Genomic DNA, 23071 nt, shown 5'->3' with positions numbered 1-23071 from the left:
CCAGCTTCCTTTTTGTTAACCTTTTACTTTTATGCAGTAAATCGGACTTTGTCATATACAAGCTTAAACAAATGGGGAAGATTAGCAAACAATTTGATTCCTTAGACCATGGCATATACGGCAAGATCACTCTAGCTGACCTCATGGAAACTGTCTAATTCAATTATCTCTTCTGAAAGTGTCGACCAGTGCAAGAGACCGGCGATATTCAGGACATGAAACATATTTGCGAACTTGTCTCATGTGTGGCGAAACAGATTCAGGCTTTCAGCAACTAAAACCTGTGATCACATCATCAAGTCAAAAAGTTAACCTTAATGTTGGGTCATCTTTTATTCTTTTGAAAGCCAAAGGGAAGTATCCTGCGTTGAATCAAACTCCTCACATAATTTTATGAGGATATGTGATAAACACTGAAGTCAAGCTTCTTCAATCATTTACCGTCATCTGCGTGGAACATGTATGTTCAATGAATAGAAACACTAGCTTCACTTTCCTAGTACTTGAAAACTGAAAAGACGTGATTTTATTCGTAGGGTTGATTCTATTCGTTTGCTGATGTAATGTCATGCTTATTGTATGTACTAAGAATACACAAAATTTAGATTCTTGATGTAACTTGGAACAATTGTAGTAATGGATTATGCAGACTTCTGACAGGAATATGAACAACCCTTGAATGTTATTGCTTTGTGTTTGAAAATCTAGAAAGGTTGCAGATTTGTGCTGATGTTTTCTTATGGAAGAACAAGAAGATATCTGCTGGTGCACTCGGTGTAGCAACTGCTATTTGGGTGTTTTTTGAGTTGCTTGTTGCATTTTGTTGTTGTTATTTTTCTTTGGCAGGGTGTTGGTTTACCTCGTATGCATAGCTAGTTCAAACCATGTCTTGGCATGCTTCATGGATGAAAATGGTTGTACTTTCACAACATGTTTTGGCTTGGACATTGGCAGCAAACTCATGGCTTTACTTTATGGCTTGGATTTTATGTTGGTCATGACTTGGTTTGTGCAGGTTGAGCATTGCAGTAGGATGGTGCAGCAGGGCAAATGCAGTAGGGTGGAAGTGAATTGGCAAAGCAAGAAACTCCAAATGTTCAAGGCATGACCATGTTGGCATTAAAGTGAAGAAGCCAAGCACAAGTGGTTAAACCAAAGATAACATGGACATGGATAATGTCATGAGAGTTAGGACTAGTCATTTAGTGATTAGGGATGACCAATGGCATAGGGTTGACTTTGGTTAATGTTGACCAAAAAGTCAACTGTTGACCAAAGTCAACAATTGGTCAAAATTGTCAAGACTTGTACCCCCCCTTTTTTTTATGTAGAATCAAATGTGATGGTTTAGAATGATGTGAAATGAATTGAAATGGTTTGAAATTTGATTTGAAATTGTTTTTTTTTTAAAGGATTTTTATGACTTGAAGGCTTGACTTTGGAAAAGAACATAACTTGACTGGCAATATATGTTAACAAGGCCATGAAATGATGGTATAATATTAGGATTTGAAAGGGATATTCATGAATCAAGTGGCATGATTGGCAATTGGCTTGTGACACAAGAAGGTTGGTTGTTTGGATGACCAAGACCATATGTGCATTAACAATCACATGAACAGCACCATGACTTTGGACCAAGACCAATCCTCATATAAAACCAAAGTAAGGTTAGGCAAAGCATAAAAAATTTCAGGACCAAAATCGGGGTATGACACCTGGGTGACTACTTACTTGGTGACAGATTAATGTGGGAGGCTATGTCGTCATCATCCAACACTTGATAGTGATGAGAGGTTTGAAAGGTGGTTTGGATGGTGTTGCTGCTACAAAATAGATCTTTAAAAAATTTAAGGGTTTTTTGTTGATTATCTTTCTCTTCCTTCTTATGATGGTCTGAGCATATGGAGGAAAGAAATATTTGTGTCTCCAAATTTGATATGTTTGTCTCAAGACTCTTGAAACCAGAGGATTTCCTCTTGGAAGAGGATGTGGTTAAAATCTCTTTGTATTTGTTTCTCAAGCTGGACATGGTAAAGAGAATAAACTCACTCAAGATAATTCTGACTCCCTTTGAGTCTGACGTCAATATGATTTTTCTAGTGAAAAATGTTTCTAAAGACATAATGGTTAAAAGTGGTGGAGTATTTCTAGCTTTTCTTGAAGGAAGTCGTGGGACTAGTGTTGTTGGAAGACCAAGCCTGAACAATAACATTTTGATAATCTTTGTGATCAATCCAAGATGTCTAAAAAATGAAAGGGCATCAGCCCACTCGCTAAAGGAAGGCCACCAAAGCAAGGGAGGATAGAGTTGTGTTCGGAATGATGCCTGTAAAGAAATTTAACAAGCGCCCCTAAGAAAGCAAGGTATCGGGGAATACTAGAAAGCTCAAGATCTAACTTTTTATAGAGGATTTTGTTTCCAATATTATTGTGATGCTGCATAAAGTGGCCCCCATGGTGGAAAGATCTAATAAACTATAGGTGTTGAAGAAATTAGCAAAGATTGTAGCTCTAGTAAGGTTAAAGGTGTCCTCTATTTTGTTGCTAAGAACAAGAGTCTCATTAAAGTCACCAATGAGCATCCAAGGACTAGTTATTCACTGAGCAAGATTATCAATTTAATTCCAAATAGTGGCACAGATTAAGAGGTTTGGACTAGCATAGATGGCAGTGCAGGTAGTGGCGGTCTCCCCTCTAACAATCGTAAAAGTGATGGATTGATTGTTATAACCAACTATGGTAGTGTTTACAAGAGAATTTATCTTTTAGAGGATCCAAATTCCCCTGGTGTTCCCATTGGGCTCCTGAATATGCACGAGAGCATAACCAATTTTAATCCAGAAGGTTGAGAGTCTGGAGAAAGGAGTATGAGTTTCAATAATGACAAATATGATTGGATGATATTTATGAACCACTTCTTTAACATTCCTTTTGACAGTGTTGTTATTAGGGGCCCATTATATTCCAAAAGAGGATAAAAGTATCACCAAGGACTTCCATTAATGTAAGCCTACAATCAAACAAAAAAAGTGACCATACATTCCTTTAGAACTCCAACGCTTAAGTCAGTATGTGAAAGATAAAAATGAATGAACTTAATGACATAGTATCTGGTAGGATGTCAAACCAAATGATAGAACACTTTGTCCAGTAAATGAAGTCTAAATTTGATATGAGTTCTCTAGGAGAACTCACTTAATTTCTTGGTCTTCAAGTAAAACAAATGAAAGATAACATTTTTGTATCTCAAAAAAGTAAGCTAAGAGTTTAGTGAAGAAGTTTGGGCTTGAAAATGCAATTCACAAGAGAACTCATACTACAACACTTGTGAAAGTAACCAAAGATGAAAAGGGTTTTAATGTAGATCAAACTTTATACAAAAGAATGATTGGCAGTCTGCTCTACCTCACGAAAAGAATACCTGACTTCACTTTCTCTGTAGGTGTTTGTGAAAGATATCAAGTTAAACTCAAGGCTAGTTATCTCACTCAAGTGAAGAGAATTTTGAAGTATGTAAATGAGACTCGTGACTATGGTATTCTTTATTAACATAGTACCAACTCAATACTAATAGGGTATTGTGATGTTGATTGGGCTAGAAGTGCAGATAATAGAAAAACTAATATATTGGATGTTTCTTTCTTGGTAATAATTTAATCTCATGGTTTAACAAGAAGTAGAATTATGTATCATTATCTACTATTGAAGCTGAGTATATTGTTGTAGAGAGAAGTTGCACTCAATTGCTCTGAATGAAATAGGTGTTGAAGGAGTACAATGTCGAATAAGATGTCATGGCATTATTCTGTGACAACTTTAGTTCTATTAATATTTAAAAGAATCTTGTTCAACACAGTAGAACCAAGCATATTGACATTCATAATCATTTCATAAGGGAACGTGTGGAAGATAAAATTGTAAATCTTGAGCATATAACAACTAAAAAATAGTTGGCTGACATATTCACTAAGACTTTGGATGCAACTCGGTTTGAAAAAACTAAGGAGTGTTCTTGGTATTTGCATTTGTGAGAATTTGTAGCAATCAATACATGGGAGGCGTGCAAGGATACCTTTTCTCTCTCTTGAGACTAATGTTGCACTTGAAATAAGTTTGATTGCAAAGTTGATTTATAACTGGTCCATCATTACAAGCAAGAATACTCTTTTTATCTTTATCTATTGTTCTCAAAAAATTATTCACTCTCCTTTCTCTCAAGTTTTTCCATTCTTTTAAAAAATGAGTCAATCATCCGGAAAATCTAAAGCTAAGGAGGTCAATATGATGGAAGCTAAGTATGGGAAGAAGGTAATGGCTCTAGAGTCAAAGAAGAAGGATTTGGAAAAGAATGAACCCAAGGTGGGGACACATGTAGGACCATTTGTTTATGGAAATAAGTATGTCACAAAGATGAAGTGCTTGAAGAAGAGACATATTCAAACATATGATTATGACTCAAATGTTGATGAAGGTTGGGTTACCTTCATTGAATCAGGTGGTTGGTCCGGAGATCATGCCTGAAGATTGATTTTTCCAGGTGTTTCTGTTTTAGTATGATTGTATGGTCCTTTTTTTGTTATTGGATCTACAATAACTCCTTAATAATCCTTGATATGTTATGATATTCTTTGGATTTGGTTCTAAGTTGTTTGATACCCTATGATTTGGATTAATTCTTTCAATAACTTTTCCAAATTGTGGCAAAAAGGGTATTAGTGGTAGTAGTGTGTGCTCTGGGTAACCTAACTAATAACCGTGTTTGTGGAGAATTATTTAACATGTGTCCTCACACGCTGGAGCATCTAGCCTTTGAGCATGTGTGAGATGATCTTTTGTCTATGTGTGAACTCTGATATTCTGCTATTTTTATGCATAGTGGTTTGTTCTTACTGACTACTGACCCGAGTGACTAATATTGACTATTGTTTGTGTGCATGCATGACTGATTGTGTGTCTAGCTATATGGGAGCACTGTGCTTGATCTATTTTGTGTAGCAAACACTTTACTTATGTGTTACTTTTGCCGATGTTGTTATTTGTTATGTGTATTTGTTTGTGGTGCGCTTATGATGCTCAGTTTGTGGTATCTTTTGAAGATTTACCTATGCACATCTTATGGGTTTTAAAAGAGTTGTTTTGTCAAAATTTTCCAAAGGGGAAGATTGTCGTTCCTTTTGGATTGGTTGTATTATGCAAAATAACATGGAGTGATCAAGATGTTTTTGGTGAAGAAAGGACACATGTGGGACCATATGTTCCAGCATGTGTGCAACATCTGGCATTTGCCAGCAGATCATGGTGGATGTTATTCTGCGCATATTTATCTTGTTGTGTTTCAATCAAAATTGTTATATTTCAGCAATGCATTTATTGAATGTGTTTGGCTGATTAAAAGGATCAAATCAAATCATTTAGAGATTTAAATTTGAATTCAAACAAATAAAATATTTTTTGATGTTTTTGAAAAATAAATAAAAACTAAATCCTCTATAAATCTGAACGTGATCTCATCATTAATGCTCATTGGAGAAAAACCCAGAAGATTGCATTGTCATTTAAGAAAATTCGAATCTAACATTTGAAGTGTGCAAGTATTGAAGGGTTCTCATATTTATGAGGAGTCCTAAATTGAAATACACTGGTAGAATTAGGAAGATGGGCATTGAACATGGGGTTGTTCATCTAAGATATTTTGTATTAATTCTATTGAAGAATGGATTTCCTTTCTTGGGTTGGATGCCCCCTAGACGTACGTGTTGTTTGCATTGAGCTATGTTAATAATTCTTTGCGTTCTTTTATTGCTTTTGATTTATCATCATGTGTTATCTTATTTGTCAATTATGGTTTAAGATGTTGAACACATTGGCTTAAGCATCTGGTTCAACATTTGTCCCCTTAAGAACATAATTTCCTTAACTCTTCAGAAATTATTATCTAGCATGTAAAAGGCTCCATCAAACGAAATCACTCACATGAAGTACTCAAGAGTTTCAGTTCCTAAGAGTCGTAATGATGATGCTTCTGAAAAGACGTTTTGAAGCATGAGGTATTAAATGCACCAATCCCCAAGGAACCTAAGCGTACCTCTATCGACCGTCTGAAGTTGATCGATGGAGTGGTCGGCATTCAAGACTGGCATAATAAAATTGTCGTCTTGTTACACCCAAACAAGGGCTTTGGGGACAACTGTTATGGATCGGTCCCTGACCGACCACTACGAAGGGACTGCATTCCTTCAAGAATCCTCTTAGCACACAAGAATTATCATATTGATAATCACAAAGGATCTCAATTGCAAGTGCATCTAATGACTTCCTACAATTCACTTCTAATAAATAGTTGATTCATTATTTCCTCTCTCTATATAAAGAGAAAACGACAAAGTGAGATAACAAGTTTGAAATTTAATTTCACTTTAATCTTCTTTCTCACATACTAACTTGAGCGCTAGAGTGTTAACCTTGTAAGTTCCTTCACTCAATCACATCTAAAACCTTGATCCACCATCACCACCGCTTATAATAAGTATTATTTTATGGTATTAGCTACAGGAAATGACTTGATTCACTTTTTTAATAGATTGTTAAAGGTAGATTAACATTATTTATTGTGGGATATATTAATATTTAATTAAGTTAAATTTTTGCTTCAAAATACTTGAAGAAAATAATAATGAGTGTTCTGAAAATATTGTTTAATAGTTTAAAATAATGTTACTTTTTATAAAATTTTATGTTTAATATATTAAAAATTAAAAATATTTTTTTTAAAAGTATTTTTTGTAATTTAAAATTCTAAAATGATGTTCCTGTGCATACAAATATACCAAAAATAATTAATAGATGAGATCGGTTAACTAGTCAATGACTATAAAATAAAAATTGTCATTATAAAGTCTTGTTACCTCCTCTCTTACCACCAAAAGCAATTGACACTCTAATAGACTTATACACACCATATTAAAAATCACCAATAGCATAACAAAATTATAAATTAATATATGAATTTAGAATTTCTAATGATTCCTTATACATATCCCCTTCTTGTATTGTACATGAACAAATAAAAGTTTTTCAAAACCTAAAAGCACATATTAAAATAAAACACTATAAGAAAAGTGGCATTTACTTACGAAATCTCAAAACCTAAAAGCACATATTAAAATAAAACACTCAAAACCTAAAAGCACATATTAAAATAAAACACTATAAGAAAAGTGGCATTTACTTACGAAATCTCAAAACCTAAAAGCACATATTAAAATAAAACACTCAAAACCTAAAAGCACATATTAAAATAAAACACTATCCTGTTTGAAATGCATCTTAAAAATTCTTTTTTAGTTTTTGAAAATTTAAAATTTAAAAACTTGTTTGAATATAATGTTTTGCAAAAGTGTTTTTAAAAACTCTTTTCTATTTTTTCAGTTTTTAAAAGTAAAAAAATGAAACAGTTTAGTTGTGTTTTGCTTCTCACTTTTTAGTTTTTAGTATTATAAAACTTGAAGAAAAAACATAAAAAAATTATAATTTTTCATTAATAACATTAATGTGATTTTAAAAGATTAGTGTTTCAAACAGGCCCTAAAAAAGCGGTATTTACTTACGGAAGTTTTTAGTGACAGAAGAATCAACGGTCGGTATAGGTTGTTGTTTATACTCCATAGTAGGTATAGGTTGTTTATAACCCATAAATATAATAAATTGCATAAAAAAATAAAATAGAAATAGATAATATGAATGGTGCAAAAGTTAATAAGGGCCTGTTTAAAACACTTTTCAATTTTAGTTCTTAAAATTTATTTTTCAAATCTATTTTAAAAAATTATTTTTAAGAAGAAAATTAACAAAAAATTTGTTTGATAAACTAATTTTTAAAAACTGTTTTGAAAATATGAAAATGAAAAAACTTGTTTGATAATCTAATCTTTTAATAGTATTTTAAGAAGAGAATAAATTTTTATGTTTTTTCTTCAAGTTTTATAATACTAAAAACTAAAAATTAAGAAGCAAAACACAACTAAACTGTTTCACTTTTTTGCTTTTAAAAACTGAAAAATAGAAAAGAGTTTTTAAAAACACTTTTGCAAAACATTATATTCAAACAAGTTTTTAAATTTTAAATTTTCAAAAACTAAAAAAGAATTTTTAAGATGCATTTCAAACAGGCCCTAAATCTTTTTCATAATCTAAATTTTATCTCAAACTTCAATCGCGTTTCATCTTCTTTTTATCAACCGGCCAAACTCATCACCTCTTTTTTCTTTTTTTTTTCCATTGTTTTAGTTCTTAATTTCTATGTTAAGTTTAGTGTTCATCAATTTAGGATTTTGAATAAAGTATTTTTTTGACTTTAGTTTTTTTCTCTCACGAATCACACTTATTTGTATTTTTCTTGTGATTTGTTAAAAAGATTGTATCTTTTATAAGAATGAGTTTATATTCTATTCAATGGATCTTTATTAGGAGTTTTTCTTAGATCGTTAGTGTCCAAAACTCATCCATGTTTACCTTGTAATTTCAATTTATCAAAAAGTAAGCCGTCTAAAATTTTGATAATATTTGAGTTCTTAAAAAATGTGTAGATATAAATTCTTCTAAAAATGTCACTAGAAGAACTTTTATCTACACATTTGAGTTCTTCTAAAAATGTCACTAGAAGAACTCAAAAAATAAGCAGTCTAAAATTTTGATAACATTTAAGATCTCAAATGTCACTAAAAATCAAATTTCTTGTAGCGAAAAGTCAATAAACAAATTACTCCCTCCGTTATTTTTTAGAAGAAAAAAATTATTTATTTTAAATGTCATTTCAAAGTTCAAAGTAATATTGATTATTGTTTTCTCAAAACTATCTTAGTTATCTATTATGGAGAGGAAAAAATTAAATAAATCAATAAAAAATTAAGGATAAAATAGAAAAAAAAATTATTACTTAAAAATTATTATTATTATTAGCTTTCTGTATATAAAGTTAAAAAAATTACATTTAAAAAGAAAAGGAGTATAAGGTTTTGAAAAATTTCTCTTTAAAAAATAATAATATAGTAAGCACAAGTTGGATAAGAAATAAAGAAAATTAAAAAAAAAAAAGTGAGAAACAACATACTGCAAAACTCAACTGGGAAAATAAATACCATTTTCAATGAACCCTAAAAAAACTATAGCATGTTGTTATAGTAGAGGAAGTCGTATTAATCAAACTTTTACCATTAGTATTTTATTAAAAACCAATTCAAAATGATAAGTTGAATTGGTCGAATTAGAAATTAAAAAGGTAATTAATTAGAGTTAACAATGTGATCGATCATCTATTCAAATCTGTAAGAATCGACATAAATCAACAAAAAAATAATCCAACGAAATGAGAGCTTCTTCAAATTGTAGCGATTAATGTCGGCTCTTTTTTCTTCTTATTAAAAAGTCAAATCGGTTTATTTTATAATTATCTTTTTAATAAAACTAATAAAAATTTAAAATAGAAAATATATTTTAGAAATTAAAGTTTAAAAATTAATATAAATTAGAAATATCATTAGTCACACTTTTAATTTTGCTCAAAAAAAAATAAATAGATTTTTTTTTAATAGATCTAAAAATTATTGAATTAAACTCTCTTTGGTAAGTTATAATATGTAGCTTATAGCTTATAGTTTATAAGGTTATATGACAATTCAGACATGTTTGATAACAATCTTTATCTCAATAGTTCCTTTATGAGTAATTTGCAGGATGTCCCACATTTTTTTTTGCAATCTCGCAGTGAGAAACTTACAAATTGTGCTACATATTTTCTTTATTATCTTTACTCTAATCCTTTTCATGTCTGTTTTCTACAACATCATTAATTTTATATGTAGGAACATATGGACCTTCATTCACAACCTTCAAAATACCACAATCAAACCATTCTATAAAAAAAATTATTTTCTCTTTTCACAACTATGTCATTCTCTGATAAAGAATTGATGTTTGTTTAGTGAATAACTTGAAGTCATTTATCCTCTTGAGATGATTAGTCCTTCATAGAAGTTAGGCTTTGGTGTCAGATATTGGACAAGTGACTTTAAGCATAATATGGGGTGAATTGTGGTATTTAAAACTCGTGATTAATTTTATATATTTCTCAATTAAGATCGTATTAGTAATTTTGGTTGAGTGAATTGCAGCAGAAACAAAGTACAAAAAGTGAATTGCATAAATTAAAAGGATATGGTTATATAAATTGCACCAAAGATTTATACAAATTTGGTCAAACGTTGGCCTAGTCTTGTCGCCAATAGGTCTTCTTGATAGTTTGACTATAAATTTGAACTTTTGAAGGTGATGCCCATGAACCTTAATACAATCTGGTCCTGAGATTTTCACAGGTTTATCTCCAACCAATAACAACTTATACCATAGGCTAAGCTAACAAACCGTTTAGAGATTTATGGATTATCCCCAACCAATGACAGCTTTTTCCAGCAAAGGTTAATAGACAAGCAACAAAGATTTTATGACAAGTTTATGATGACAGTCTATCATTGTATATATTTTATTGAAGAATCAGAGTAAAACAAGTGAAAGTCGAGCAAATTTGAGGAAGAATGACCAAAGAATTAAGGAAAAATAGCTAAGTATGCAAATTGTGGAATTAGTGAAAATTTGAGTGAAAAGGGAGCAAAAAAGAGTGAAGCTTCAGAAATAATCACATCCATTATTGCGCAGCATCACGCACATGATAAGGTATTAATAGTTGCATCGTATGCACGATGCAGGGTAATGTGCGTGTGATGGTCACTTTTCTGGGCCTTTTATTAACGCGTTCTAGTCTATTCTGAGGCCTTTAAAATAGGTTTTTCAGCACTTTCACAAGGGTTGCGATTTTGGGAGATTGAAGCACGAACTAGAGAACACAAATGGTGGTTTTTGGAGCATTTGAAGTCATTGGAGGCCATCTCTTCAAGGAACTTCTTCTGTTATCATTGTTTATCAATTGTGGTATTTTTAATTACATTGTGAGTAGCTAAGTTCTTCTAGGTTAGGTTGTGTCATGATGAATCAGTTTCTCAATTGTTTGATTCTATGTTGATTTGACCAGTGCATGAACCTATTGATATATAATTTTATTCAATTGCTTCTTGTTCGTAATGCTTTTTATGTGAGATGCTCTTTTAATCTGATTATGGGCACATATGAAATGCTGACCATTAGTCTATATGTTGGACCTAAGCCAATTGTTGTACTTACGTTGGTTGAATATGGATAGGAGACCCTGAGTAATGGCATAGATAATTAACGTTATATACATCGTCTAACCCTACTTACATTGGCAGACTAGGAATAGAAAGCTCCTGGTAGTGGTTAATGAGTTATTTCGTGAGGGATCAACTATAATCGTTTTGTTAATTCGGCGTAAGGTTTTAGTGATTAGATCATTCATACAGGGTATCAAACATCAACAAGAGAGGAATAGGGAATTCTACAACATAACTTAGCCGCTTTTTTCGTGACATTGTTTACTCGTTATTTACTTTTTGCACTGAAACTTGAACCCCCTTACTAGCTTTTCCAAATTGCACACATTTTGTCTTGCTTGGAGGTAGTCCTTGTGGATTCAGACTTTTTATTACTTCGACAATATCGATACACTTGCCGAGAAGTCATCAATTTTTTGGCGCCATTTGTCTGGGACTATTGATTTTTCAACAAGGCGACATTTGTGCAATTGTTTTTATTTTTATTTTTATTTATTGTCTTTCTAATTTTTGTTTTAATTTCCTATTTATCAGAGCACTACTGAGGTATTTTCTATTTGTGTATGCCCAGTTCAGGATCACCATTAATTCCATTTGATCCAGAAATTGAGAATTGCACATGCTCTTGGAAAAGCAGTAAGATAAGCAACTTTGGACAGAGGAATACCAGAAGGAGAGCAATTATCAAGTTCTTCTGACTCTGAAGAAGAAGTCATGGCAGCTGCACAACCCCTCATTATGGGGGACTACTGTAAACGAACTAATGAAGGATATGTTTCTAGGGGGGTTATACTGGAAGACCCTACTAATTTTGATATTAAAAATTCATTACTTTTAGGTTTAAGAGAAAATTCGTTCGACAGGAATGCGATTATAGACCATGGGCATCTTGCACGCTTTTATGAAACAACTTTAATGTACAAACCTATTGATGCCACTGAAGACCATGTTAAATTGAGGTTGTCTGGGTTCTCACTGATTGGAAGGGCAAAAGACTGGTTACTTTGCCTTCCGAATGGAATAATCTGGACTTAGAAGGAATTGGAGGATAAATTCCTTGAAAGATTTTTTACTACTACTCAGTTTACCGAGTGCCAAATAGAAATTGTTAATTTTGAGTAGCAGAAAATTGAGTCACTTTATGATGCTTGGGAGAGATTTAAACTTTTGTTGCACAAATGCCCTAATCACAACATGAATAATATGGAGCAGATGTAAAACTTCATCAAAGGTCTCAAGAGTCAAAGTCGTACGTTGTTGGATGCTTCCACGAGAGGTATTATCCACCAAATGATTGAACCGCAAGTAAAATACCTCATTGAGAAGATGTGTATGAATGAGTACCATTCAAAAAGTGAAAGGTCAGTCAAGCTTGAAACTATTGGCACACCTAAATATATGCTACCTCTTACTACTCTTACTACACTTTTAGCTCAGATTAAATTCTTGAATAAAAAGCAAGCAGAAAGCAGCTTAGGTAGAGCTAACATGGGCTATGTACAAGCACTTAGGTGTGATTTCTATGGAGGCGAACATGCGAATGGAAGGTGTTCATTGAAGGGACAAGCGAAGAAGTCCAATTTACAAGTTTTCAAAAGAACAAACTGTATTTTAAGACATACAATCCGATTGGAAAGATCACCCAAATTTTTGTTGGAATAATAATCAAAATTCAAATGCCAACCAAGGGATGTAACAAGGCCAACAAGCCTCGTTTCAAAGGAAGCCATCACAGTTGGAGGAGACTTTGTAGAATCTCATTAAGGCCACTGAAAGTAACTTTGAGAAAGTAACTAGGAACCATTAAATTTTGAGCAAAAACCATGATGCGTCAATTAAAAATTTGGAGACTCAAATTTGTCAATTATCAAGACAAATAGTTGTTTTGCCAAGCTCAAGTGAAGGCTTCACCGGTAATAATGTTAATAATCCCAAAAATGAAACATGCAAGATTGTGGAAATGGATGTTGGGGTGGTCACTTGAAAGGAGGAAGCTGAAAAGGTTAGAGAGAAAAAAACTTAGGAAATGGACGGTGAAATCGAAAAGGAGGAGAGTGGAAATCAAGGTGAAGAAGAGGAAAAAGGAGTCACCCTTGATCACTTCATTGATAAAAATTCTCCTTGGAAGAGAACAAATGATCAAATTCTGAATGAATTGAACCCATCTTTACCAAATTACATAAAACTACTGTATCTCATCATTAAGAAGAAACTGGTACAGGAGGATGAGGCTAAAATGTTTGAAAAATTTAAAGATATGTTGAAATAACTTTAGGTAGGTCTCTATTTTCATTAAATTTAGAATTAATTCCCAAGTTTGCTAAGTTTATGCAGGTATTGATGAAATATGTAAAGAAGAAGTTGACACAAGAACATGTCAACATGGCAGAAAAAAAGGAGATGATAGAACCGTCGGAAGTTCCGCCAAAAATGAAGGATCAAGGGGAGTTCAACATCACTTGCGCCATTGGGCTATGAAAATCCCACATGCTTTATGTGACTTATGATTGAGCATCAATGTCATGCCACTAAGCAAATTTAAGGAATTAGAGATATGAGAGATCATACCTAGCAACATGACGCTCACTTTGGATAATTCATTGGTGACTTGTCCACTAGGTATTGTACAAGATATGCTAGTTCATATCGATGGTTTGAACTTTCCTGTAGACTTTGTGGTGATAGACATGAAAAATGAGTCAGAAGGATCAGTGGTTCTTGGGCGCCCATTCTTGGCAACCGAGAAGGAAAAATAGATGTGGAGGCAGGTGAGTTGATTTTGAAGTTTAATAAGGAGGTGGTGGTGTTTAATGCATATCAATGGACACCATATATAGAGGATCTAGAGACTTGTTACCAATTGAAAGAGAAAGGTAATTAAGTTCATAAGAGGATGGAAAGAGGAGTTTTCACCAGCGTGAGGGTATCCCCTGCGCCTGATGTGTTTTGAGTATGGAACGTCAAGCTATTGACGGAAAAGAAGCGTTGGATGAGAGGCAACCCATCAATTTTTTTCAATTTTTGTTTGGCAGAATTTGTTTTTTTCTATTCAAGACCATATCAAGAGGAAATAGCTACTTAATCATAAATTTTCCATGAAGATCTAAATTGTCGTTAATAAACAAGTTTGAAGTCATTTATGTTTTGTTTTTTCAGATTGCATGTTTAGCACTTTAGCATTGAACAGATGATCCAAAAGAAACTTGATCATCAAAATAACAACTAGTAACTTGAAGGCGAAGGATGAGAAAATAATCAGCAAACTTGTACTCAACTTACATATACCTCATCTAGTAAGGTTTGAGCCAAATATTTCCATTGTTCACTTTTCTTTCTTTATGAGTGTATCCATGCATTATTCTTTTATCTGGTCTGATTTATTTCTAATTAAGTTATCTGGTTTGAATAACACATGTTGAGCCCATATTTTTTTTATAACTTTGAGCCTTTGTAAACCACCATTTAGTAATAGGTTTATCAATTTCTAAACACTTTGAGCCTAAGCCTTTCTTTCGGTGATGTAGCCTTAAATTCTTAAGCCATATTACTTGAAATGTCTTTTCTTTCCACCCTCTTTTTGGAGTTAGGTAGAAGTATAATTCTTAACGTATATGAAAAAGATTAAGTTTCAGGTTACTCTTAGAAGTTTGGGGTACTAGAGAATATGATCCAAAATTTCAAAAATTGTTGTGAAAAAGAAGTGGAAAAAGACACTTCTTAAAAAAATGCATGAGAAAAGAAAAGGTAGGATCAAAACTCTTTAGTACTATAAAAAAGGAACAAAAAGGAATGATGAATGAAGGAAAACTAGGAACCTAACTCCAAAGATTTAAACCGACTTTCCTAAAAATATCATACCCTATCATAAGCCAAGGTTTAAACCTACCTTCGTAAAAGTATTCTACCATAACATAAGCCAAGTTACAACGTGAAAAGTCTTCTAATATGTGTATTGTGATATATATAATGAACTCGATTAGAACATGATCAAGGTAAGTTTAATTGATTTTGCATGTTGATTGAGTGGTCACCTGATAATGAGAAATCGTATTGTGTTTTTAGGCTTATTTCACATGTTATATATCTATATTTTTATGCATTTTATCGCCTTTTAATTCCATTTTATTTGTTTTGCATTTGTTAGCCAATTTCATTGGAGTTTTGGAAGTCTTGCGGAAAAGAAGCGAAAAATGAGCCAAAGTGGAGCAAAAGAATTAATTTTAGCCAATCTGAGCAAATGGAATTCGCCACCTGCTAGATGGCGTTCGCCATCTCCACTGCCCGCCACGTCATTTAATGAGCAAGGAAATGGCGTTCGCCATTTCCCTAATGGCGTTTTCCATCTTCATGCAGAAACAGAACTACGCTAGTAGGGCAGTTTCTTAGCAATTTTTCAACCACTTCTCCCTCCACTAAGTCAACACGTCCAAGACAACTACCAAACCTATAAACTATATATATATATATATATATATATATATATATATATATATATATATATATATATATATATATATATATATATATATATATATATATATATATATATATATATATATATATATATATATATATATATATATATATATATATATATATATATATATATATATATATCCATTTTTGGAGTGTGAGGTATCCATTGAATTCGCACGGAAGCTATGTCAAAATTCCGTCTTAGTTTTAGGCAGAAAATTACTTGTAAAAGTGGCAATAACTCACATCAAGGGATTGTCACACCTTTTTATTTCTGTACCGTTTTTACTTTGGATCAAGAACAAGCTTGTCATTATTTTCAAGTTCAAGTTAATTCAAGTTTTATTTTACGCAATTTCAGGGTTTTTTACCGCCTTTTATTATTGCATTTTATTACTTGCATGACATGTTATTCTCAGTTATAAACACTTTAATCATGTTGTTTCCAATTAATACCATGCCATGCTAAATTATTCTGAGTCTGACGTATGAGGATCGTCGTCACCGACAGGACTCAGTAGAAATAATAGGCGCGAATATATGACTTAACTATGTTCTGGCTTTAGTTTCCAAATGTATGTTTTACTGTTTTGGCACGAGAGTGTGGGACAAATCAAGGTTCAATCCGATAGCGCGAAAGTGTGAGGAAGGAACCGGATAGTGGAAAATAGGCAACAATCCTAAAAACAGCGAGAGCGCTTTAGGCATCATTTAGGATCTCATTTACTTTCAAAATAAGCTTTCTAATTAGAACGGGCGAGCGAGAGCAAAATCCTGTGGTTATGAGGTGTGGTCTTTGTCGATAGTGCGAGAGTGTGAGACGGGACCTTTAAGTCGATATTTTCTACATAATGCAATAGAATCATATTTAGTGCTCGAATTCTACCTAAGCCCTTAGGAACACAGAATCCATATTTCAGACTCGCTTTTATCATAACTTTTAAACCGTTAGAAATTAGTATTTTCATTTCCGTTTATAACCTTGTAACCTTTAGCCTTAGCTTTGCACTGCAATAATAGATAACATTAGCTTGACTATTAGTCTCTGTGAGTTCGATAATCTTTTAAAATTACACGATAGACTGTGCACTTGCAGTCATCATTTGAGAGACACATCAGTCAACGATCAAGTTTTTGGCGCCGTTGTCGAGGACTAATTTAGTCAATATTGTGATTCCTTTGTTGCGCAGTATAGACTAAGGCAACCGATTTTCTTTTTCTTTATCGATTGTATGCCAGACACTCGTTCTTAGGGCAAGGAGTTAGAGCAACCAATTGATGATATCGAGCGTTATATTAATTTAAGATGTTGAATCAACAGATTTCGTATTAAATACGATCTTCTAGGCCCTATTATCCCAATTTTAGAACCAGAACAAAATATGGCCGAAAGACCACAAAACTGTTCGTTGAAGTATTATGTTGTTCCATCGCAAGTAGAACCACATAACAGCATTGCTTCCCCTTCCATCAATCGAAACGATTTCTAGTTGAAACCTTCGCTATTATCAGTCGTTCAACAAAACCAATTTTCAGGTAGTCCTACAGACGATCCTAATTTACATTTGTTAGTGTTTATGTAGTACACAGACACAGTGAAAGCAAATGGTGTCAGTCAAGAAGCGATTAGACTATGTCTTTTCCCTTTTTCCTTAAGAGATAGAGCTAGAGCTTGGCTCCAGTCTTTACCTTCAAACTCAGTAACCACATGGGACGAGTTGAAGAAAGTCTTCTTAGCTTGATATTTTCCACCAAGCAAAACAGCTATGCTAAGAGCTCAAATCAACAGATTTAAGCAAAAAGACAATGAATCTCTTTTTGACGCTTGGGGAAGATAGAAGGACATGATGCGACTTTGTCCATACCATGGACTTAAAGAATGGCTTATTATCCATACTTTTTATAATGGTTTGTTGTATAACACTAAGATGAATTTAAGCAATGTTGTTGGCGGTGCTCTAATGGACAAACCATATGACGAAGCTTATGAACTCATAGAGAACATGGCTCAAAATCATTTCCAATGGGGAGGTGAACATGTTGATGTAGAAAAACCAACTTCGAAAGGCGAAATGTACGAAGTTAATGGCATGGACCGGTCAACACTAAAGTGGATGCGCTTACTCAAAAGATTGAAAGCTTGGTCATAACACCAGCAGCTACCGTAGCTGTTATAACACCAAACTGTGAATCATGTGGAACCTCTGGGCACACTAATGCTAATTGTCAGTTATTGGTTGATGTTCCCACCGACCAAATAAATTATGCTCAAGGAAACCCATATTCAAACACTTACAATCCTGGCTGGAGAAACCATCAGAACTTTTCCTATAAAAGTAACAATGCTTGGTTTCCACCAAACCCAACACCTGTTATTCCACCTGGCTATCAAAAAGGAGCCATAGTTGCTCCACAAGCACCTAGGAAATCAAATCTAGAGATCATGATGGAAAACTTTATAAATGCCCAAGCTCAACAAAATAAAGAATTTGCGAATCAAAATGCTCATACGAGTGAACTGATGAAATAATTGTCAAATAAGTTTGATGTTATGGATACCCATAACAAAATGTTAGAAACCCAGATCTCCGAAGTAGCCCAACAACAAGTCGTAGTAGCAGCCCCAACTGGAGCATTTCCTGGTCAACCATAACCAAACCCAAACGGCCATGCTAACACTATCACACTTCAAAGTGGAACAAAACTAGATGAACCAGTTGACCCAAGAATCTGAAATTCGACCATGTATCAAACCTCTGGTAAAGGAACTGAAAAGGTAAATGAACCAACCAATGATGGAAAAGAAGACGAAAGTGGAGAGGCAAAAGATAAAGAACCACCTTATGTGCCTCTGCCGCCATACAAACCATTTGTGCCTTATCCCCAAAGACTTGTTAAGTCCAAAAATGAAGGAAAATTCAAGAAACTCACAACACTTTTGAAGAAACTTAATATCACTATACCATTCATATAAGCCATTACATAAATGCCTTCATATGCTAAATTCCTTAAAGAGATTCTATCCAACAAGAAAAAGCTTGAGGATAACGAAATTGTTATGCTTATTGTCGAGTGTAGCGCTATTATTCAAAATAACATGCATCCTCAACTGAAAGACCCTGATAGCTTTTCCATACCATATGTAATCAGAAAGTTTATCATAGAGAAAGCTATATGCGATTTAGGAGCCAATGTTAGTTTAATGCCCTTATACACATGCTAAAAACTCAATCTAGGAGAATTAAGACCAACAAAGATGTCTCTACAACTAGCTGACCGCTTTGTTAAATATCCAATAGGTATGCTAAAGAACATTCTCGTTCGTATAGGACAATTTTATATTCTAACCGATTTTGAATAATGGATATAAAGGAGGATTCCCACATCCCTATTATTTTAGGAAGACCCTTTTTAGCCACAGCCGGAGCCATCATATATGTGAAGAAAGGTAGGCTAACATTCGAAGTCAGAGAAGAAAAAGTTGAATTTCTCTTAGCTAAATTCCTAAAGGCACCAACTTTAGACGACTCATGTTGTTTCTTAGACGTCATCGACGAATGTGTGAAAGAAATGGAGAAGGAACCATTTAAGTATACTGAAGTACTGAAGATTTCAACAACTCCTATATTCGAAGACGATAATTGGTGTGAGCCATACGTAGATGACAATCTGAGAGAATGTCTAGCACTAACACCAAATCCAATGCCATGGCCCAATAAACCTTCAATAGAACTCAAAACACTACCCAAAGATCTAAGGTATGAATTCCTAAACATTGAGTTTGAAAGATCGGTTATAGTAAATGCTGACTTAGGATAGATAGAAACCGAAAAATTACTCGATGTCTTAAGAAAATATCCGACAAATCTAGGTAATAACTGTTGGTGTAAGCCCTAGAGGCCAATACTTTTGGTACTTGTATCGAATTATTTATTAATAATAAAAGACTTTTTCTTTATTACGTTTGTTTAATAAAGTCCATAGAATAGCTAGTCCGTTTAATGTATCAAGTGTGCCCTGATCATGAGATCACATTAAACATAAGGACACTATTCTTAAAGTATCCGTAGTCGAGCTTTATTGTGAAGTGGGATAACATTAAAGCATAAAGACTATTATGTATATAGACTGATGATCACATCTCATGGATCATGGATAAGGAGTTATCAAGTCTTAAACATAGGTATGAATATTAAAAGTAATATTTATACTGGATTGACCTGCTATGAGAATACTATATAGAATGTTATGCAAAGTGTCATAAGTTATTCTCATGGTGATAATGGTGTATACCACCCTTCGACCTGAAACCACCATGGACCCTAGATGTAGAGTCGAGTGCTTTATTGTTGATCAAACGTTGTCCGTAACTGGATAACCATAAAGACAGTTGATGGGTACTCCACGAAGCATGCTGAGGGACATGAGTGACCTAGATGGAATTTGCACATCCTGCATAACAGGATAAATGTCTATGGGCCCAATATTAAACTGGACAAGGATGACACGGTCTATGCCTTGTGTTCAATATAGACATAAGGGCAAAAGGGTAATTATACACATAAGTATTATCACAGAAGGATTTGTCATATCACATGACATTTTCGTATCTTGGGTAGCAGTGATGTGTTGCTAGATACCGCTCACTGTTTATTATGTTAAATACGTGATTTAATATAATTGTCAATGCCGCGAAAACCTACAGGGTCACACACAAAGGACGGATTGATGAGAGATAGAGTAACTAAGGAACACCGTAAGGTACAGTGTACTTAAGTGAATTATAGAACATCGTAAGGTACGGTGTACTTAAGTAGAATACGAAATATGGCAAGGTATCACGCGCTTAAGTGATTTTGGGCATATTATAAGATATGGGCCACATACACTTAAGTGGGCTTTTTAGCTTGAAGCCCACACAAGTGGTTCTATAAATAGAACCCTTGTGCAGAAGCATTCATTGTGGTTGCATTTTCGTTTTCTTTCTCTCTCTCTCTCTCTCTCTCTCTCACACACACACACACACACACACACACACACACACACACACACTCAGAGCCTTCATTCGTAGCAGCTAGCACTGAGATTGAAGGAATCCGTTCGTGTGGACTGAGTAAAGGCATTGTCATCGTTCAACGTTCGTGATCGCTCCATAAATCTGCATCAAAGGTTTCAATCGTCACAAGAGGTAACTATTCTATCACTGATCATGTCCATTCGTAAGGATCACTAAAAGAGAAATTTTAAATTCCGTTGCATTTTGGATCGCCCTTCTCCTTCAAAGACCTAAGGTATGAATTCCTAGACATTGAGTTTGAAAGACCGGTTATAATAAATGCTAACTTAGGATAGATAGAAACCGAAAAATTACTCGATGTCTTAAGAAAATATCCGACAAATCTATGTAATAACATCTCCGACTTAAAAGGAATGAGTCCCTCTATATGTATGCATCACATTATGCTAGAGGAGGACTGTAATACCTCTAGAGAGCATCAGAGAAGAGTAAATCCTATCTTGAGTGATGTAGTCAAAAAGGAGGTACAAAAGCTATTATAAGTATGAATCATATACCTGATATCCGACAGTAACTAGGTCAGCCCGATACATGTCGTTCCAAAGAAGGGAGGTATTGTCGTTGTTAGTAATCAGAAGGGCGAATCCATAGCAAAAAGAACTCAAACTGGATGGAGAATATGCATAGACTATAGAAAAACAAATAAAGCCATTTGTAAATGTCACTTTCCATTACCTTTCATTGATCAAATGCCTGAACGACTGGCTAAACATTCTCACTTATGCTATTTAGACGGATACTCAGGATTCTTTCAAATTCCTATCCATCCTGATGACCAATAAAAGACCACTTTCACGTGTCCTTATGGTACATTTGCTTATCGATGAATGTCGTTTGGACTGTGTAATGCACCATCAACATTTCAGAGATTCATGATGTCAATCTTCACTGATTTTATAGACAACATAATTGAAGTATTTATGGATGACTTCTCTGTTTGTGGGAAAATCTTTGAAGGATGTCTATTGAACCTATAGATGGTACTTGAGAGATGCGCTAAGGTAAATCTCATATTAAATTAGGAAAATTTCCATTTCATGGTTCGATAAGGAATTGTACTTGGACATGTCATGTCCGACCGAGGGATTGAGGTGGATAAAGCAAAAATTGAAATTATAGAATATCTCCAACCTCCGAAAACAATTAGAGAAATTCGTAGTTTCTTAGGACACACCGGTTTCTACTGATGATTCATTAAGGATTTCTCTAAAATAAAAAAACCAATAACGAGCTTATTAATGAAAGACGACGAATTCATATTCGACGAAAAGTGCTTAAAAGCGTTAGAACAACTAAAAAATGCTCTTATTACTGCACCCAGTATGAAACCACCTGATTGGAGTAAGCCATTTGAGATAATGTGTGACGCTAGTGATTTTGCCGTTGGCGATGTCTTAGGACAAAGAGAAGATAAAAAGCTTCATGCTATTTATTATGCAATTAGAACCCTAGACAACGCGAAGAGGAACTACGCCACCATAGAAAAAGAACTCCTAGCTGTTGTGTTCGCTTTAGATAAATTTCTTTCCTACTTAGTAGGAGCAAAAATAATTGTCTATACTGACCACACCACAATTAGGTACCTATTAAGTAAGAAGGATGCCAAACCGAGACTTTTAAGATGGATCATACTCTTACAAGAATTTAATCTATAGATCAAAGATAAGAAGGGCATCGAGAATATGGTAGCAACTCATCTCTCTAGGATTGAAGACCTAGAACCCGAACGAGTGCCCATCAATGACGATTTTCCGTATGATCGACTTGTATCCCAATTAGAAAATGAAAACGAGACGATCAAATGATCTTTAGTGTATAATGACACATATAACAATGAAGTTGTGGAATCTATTTGCACCAAGATAACCCTGCCATGGTACGCTGACTTCGTCAACTACTTAGCCGCTAAAGTGCTTCCACCAGACTTAACATACCAGCAAAAGAAGAATTTCTTCCACGATCTTAAACATTATTATTGGGATGAACCACTACTTTTCAAGAGAGGCGCCAATGGCATTTTCCATCGATGTGTCCCCAAATCGGAAGTACATGATATCAAATCCCACTACCACTCTGCATCATATGCAGGGCACGCAAGCACCTCGAAGACTAAGATCCTACAATCTGGCCTCTTTTGGCCTAATTTATGGAAAGATGTCCATATCGAGATTAAAAATTGCGTCTGATGCCAACGGACTGACAATATCTCTAGGCGCGATGAGATGCCACTAAAAGGTATCTTAGAATTAGAAATCTTTGATGTCTGGGGTATAGA

This window comes from Lathyrus oleraceus, chromosome 1, assembly GCF_024323335.1.
Source record: "Lathyrus oleraceus cultivar Zhongwan6 chromosome 1, CAAS_Psat_ZW6_1.0, whole genome shotgun sequence".
Classification (NCBI taxonomy): Eukaryota; Viridiplantae; Streptophyta; class Magnoliopsida; order Fabales; family Fabaceae; genus Lathyrus; species Lathyrus oleraceus.
Note: the sequence above shows the minus strand (reverse complement) of the source record.